Source organism: Mus pahari, chromosome 2 (assembly GCF_900095145.1).
Source record: "Mus pahari chromosome 2, PAHARI_EIJ_v1.1, whole genome shotgun sequence".
NCBI classification, from domain to species: Eukaryota; Metazoa; Chordata; class Mammalia; order Rodentia; family Muridae; genus Mus; species Mus pahari.
Window position 1 is genome coordinate 141,562,819 of NC_034591.1, and position 4,487 is coordinate 141,567,305.

General features: G+C 42.7%; 1 pseudogene; it reads right to left on the reverse strand.

The window, feature by feature from the left end:
* Positions 1-2,304: 2,304 nt before the first annotated feature.
* LOC110313802 lies at positions 2,305-2,809 on the reverse strand (annotated as a pseudogene).
* Positions 2,810-4,487: the final 1,678 nt, after the last annotated feature.

Consider the following 4,487-nt stretch of genomic DNA (forward strand, 5'->3'; position numbering starts at 1 on the left):
GAGGGGAGGAGGAGGAGGGGAAGGGAGAAGGGAGAGAGGAAGGGGAGGAGAAGGAAGGGGTGGGGGAGAGGGAAGAGGAGAGCTTTTTCACAACCAAAAAAAAAAAAAAAGAAAGAAAGAAAAAAGAAAAAGAAAAGAAAAAAAAAGAACCAGCTATGACCAAGACTAGCAGATGTCACCTTAACTGTCTAACTGTCTGCCCCCCTTGGGGACACTTCAAAAGGTAACTTTAGAGCAGGTAAGGGCCGCTGCCCCTCAGGAGGAGGTGTGAAATCCTTTCATGGATGGAATTAGAGTCTTGGCAAGTGAGCACCAGGCCAGAAGAGTTAGGACAAAGGCATGTCTGCTTGGTATGTGAGGCGAAACAAGACAGAGTCATGGAAAAAAAATAAAGCAGTGTGACTTGCCTCATCGATACCGTTCATGAAAACTGGAGAAAGCAAATACTTCAAAGAACCAAGAGGCTGGCTCTGACTGAGCTATGCTGAAAGCATCCTGTGTACCAAGCATTGTACAAGCTCCTACACAGTGCTAAGTCATTTTATCTAAACAACAATGCTGTACAGTCTCTTAACATTGTCCTCCAAAACACTAGCATTTAAATGCATTTAAATTCAGGCATAATTCACAAACAATAGAATGCACCTGTAGGTGAGTATAATTGAATGAATTGTTTTTGACAATCTAGATAAATATAAACAGATATAAATGATATTATAGTGTGTGTGTGTGTGTGTGTGTGTGTGTGTGTGTGTGTGTGTGTGTGTGTAAGCCCCCTACCTGCTGAGTGAGTATGAACAGGTATGAGAACCATGCCTAGCAGTGTTCCTTCTTCTAAGGACACCAGTCATGTTGGATTGGGGTCCATGCTGATGCCATCACGATCTACCTGAAGTATACTCGGATGCTGAGTGTTAAGCAAGCAGTGAGATGCATGAAGAGCAAGGATGGAGTTCAGCCTGTAATACCTGTCCTCGAGCTTCTGGTGAGTCTAGTCACAGGAGTTAGAGTCTTACATCGGGCTTCACGCTCCATATTTCTGAGCTACTCACTCTTTCTTATTCTCTATATAGTTCTTATTCTAGTTTGTTCTTTCAGGCTTGTTGATGGACATCAACATTCCTTTCAGTGTGGGGCTTTTCTTATTAAATGTGCTGTAGACATTTTTCACCAAACCTACTCAGTGTGTGTTTCTTTCTGTTGGGTACTTAATGGCAGAGTCACAGGAAGATACAGTGTTTGTTTAGTAATAGCTATAAAAAATGGAATTCTGGTGGCTGCAGTGTTTGCAAGCCCCAGTGGAGAGATTCCCAGCCAGTGGACATCCCAATCAACACTTAGAATGGTTAGTCTCCTACTTAAGCATCCTGAGAGTGTGGACTGGAATCATCCCTCTATCTCTCTTTCTTCTGAGGGAGACTACCTACTGTGTGTTTACTGCTTCTGTACAGACATTTGTGAAGCATATAACCAGGAGGTTTTTGTTGTTGTTACTGTCTTTTTTGAAAAGTCGGATTGTCTTTAGTGTTGAGTTGTAGTGTTTCCTATGCGTTCCTGCAATGTCTTTTGTAAAATAAAGAACTTGAGAATATTTTTTTCTAGTGTGAGATTTCCTTCTCAGTGTTCTTAAAAAGAATGGAAATAACTTTTTTTGTTTTCTATCCCTATTCTGTTCCTCTGTCCCATCTCCCCTTCTCCTTCCCTCATCCTCCCTTTCTGCCCCCTCCCATTCTCCAGTCTATCCACAAAAATCTGTTCTATTTCCTCCTCACATGGAGATCCATGTGCCCCCTCCCAAGACCACCTCTCACCATCCCTTCCTCTCTTCCTCACCTCTCTGGATCTATGGATTGTAGCTTGGTTATCATTTATTTAATAGCTAATACCCAGATATAAACAAATAATACCATGTTTATCTTTCTGGGTCTGGGTTACCTCACTCAAGATAACTTTTTCTAGTTCCATTCATTTGCCTGAAAATTTCATGATGTCATTTTTTAAAGAGCTGAGTAATACTCCATTGTGTAAATATACCACATTTCTTTATTCATTCTTTTTATTTTCCCTAACTTTATTTATAAAGAACATAATTCTAACATAGACGAAAATTCCAACACATTCCAGAGTCCATTAACAACAACAACAACAACAACAACATGCCCCAGTTAGTGCCTGTCTGTAGCCCACACTGAGGCGTCACTGAGAACTGTGCCTTGGAAAGAGTATCTCACTTGAAACACAGGAAACAACTCATGATCTGGAGGACACAAAAACTCCCCCACTCCACTGCAGAAAGTGGCACTTTTAGTCTTCAGCATCATCAAACTGTCCTGTCTCGAAGACCATCTTGGAGTAATGGAGTAGTATCAGTGGAGGTGGATGGTGCCAACTGGAGTCGTATGTCATGCCTCCCTGTGGGGCACAGCACACCCAAAGTTTGATTTCTTAGGAAATGCTCCCTTGGGTGTCATCAGCATCATAAGGATTCCCATAATCTGCTTTCAGCTCCAAGTCCCAGTCCTCATTGAAAAGATCTGCAGCCTGTTCCGTGGGTGGTCAGGATGGACCCTCTGACAGCTCCCAGGCATACAACTCCCCATCAGCTTCCTTCTCCACTGCAAAGCCTTCCTCTTCAGAACTTGGGCCCTTGGCACAGGCAGGGATGTCAGCAGGGATGCTCTGAGCTCCACTGGCTGGTCGATCCACGGCCAGCTCAGTCTCTGTCTCCTGACCAGAGAGGCTGACTGCAAAGCCAGCCTCCACTCTGGGGACCTCCTGGACCCCGACTGGTGACTGCCTGAGGGTCCATGCCCAGCTGCCCACAGCCCTCTTTATTCATTCTTTTTTTTTTTTTAAGTTTTTTTAAAATTGGTTATTTTATTTATTTATACTTCAAATGTTATCCCCCTTCCCACTTTCCCCTGTGTAAGCCCCTATCTCACCCCCCTCCTTCCTGGTTCTATAAGGACGCTCCCCCACCCACCCACCAACTCCTATCTCGCTAACCAGCATTCTCCTATGCTGGGGCATTAAGCCTTCACAGGACCAAGGCTCTCCCCTCCCATTGATGCTAGCTAAGGCAATCCTCTGCTACATGTGCAGCTGGAGCTATGGGTCCCTCCATATACTCTTTGGTTGGTAGTTTAGTCCTTGGGAGCTCTGAGGGGTCTGGTTGGTTGATATTGTTGTTCTTCCCATGGGGTTGCAAACCCCTTTAACTCCTTCAGTCCTTCCCCTAACTCCTCCACTGGAGTCCCCATGCTTAGTCCTATGGTTGGCTGCGAGCATCCACATCTGTATTGGTCAGGCTCTGGCAGAGCCTCTCAGGAGACAGCCATATCAGGCTCCTCTACTGAGAAATACCTAGGTTGTTTCCAATTTCTGGCTATTATGAATAAAGCTGCTATGAACTTAGCTGGGCTACTGTCCTTATGGAATGATGGAACACATGCCTAAGAGTGATATAGCTGGATCTTGAGATAGATCAATAGCCAGCTTTCCGAGGAAATGCCATATTGATCTCCATAGCGGCTGCACAAGTTTGCACTCCCACCAGCAATGGAGGCGTGTTCTCCTTGCTCCACATCCTTGCTACCCTGAGCTGTTACTTGTGTTATTGATCTTAGCCATTCTGACATTCAAAAGATGGAATATTGAAGTCGTTTGATTTGCCTTTTCCTGGTGGGTAAGGATATTGAACAGAAAATAATATTTTCAAATCACACACCAAAATTAAACTGACTCAAAGACTAAATGACTTATGAACTTATATATACAATTGGCATTCAAAATTAAATGTTACTTTTAATATCAAATAGATTTTATATAATATTCACCACCAAAAAAAACCATATATGGCAGAACAAGAACTAGAAAAATGGTTAAGTTTACATCTGCTTTCATAACTCAGGTTTACAATCGCCATTCAATTGTCTCAGTTGTATTTCTGGTGAGAAGAACATTTTAGTTTTATGAAACACAATCTATCTGACTCTTTTTAGACTTATTATTTCAAGTGTCATGAGAAAACATTTTATTTCCAGTCCGTAATTATGTTCCCTCTCATTGTCCTCTAGAAACCTTAAAATGTTTACATTTGCTCCGTGGCCTGTGTAAGGTATGAGGTGGTGTTTTCCACTTCCTGGCCCCTGCGTGGGAACTAGTTCTAGCATGGATTGTTTAGACTTTCCTCGCTCCATTAAATTGGTGATTCCCCCCCCCCATCCAAAAAAAAAAAAAATGTGACGATGGCCCACATACATGTAGGTCTATTTCGGAACTCTGTGTTGTATGTCATTGGCCAATCAGTTGATTCTAATGGCAACATCACCTTGTTTAATTGTGGCTTTATAGCAAGACCACATCTGGTCACACTTCTTGTCCAACTTTGATTTGTTATAAGTTGGTACTGAAAAGAGTATTTTGTGGCATTTTCATGGACATTTGAGCGTAAGCTTGTCAACTCCTTCAGAATAAATGTCTTGAAC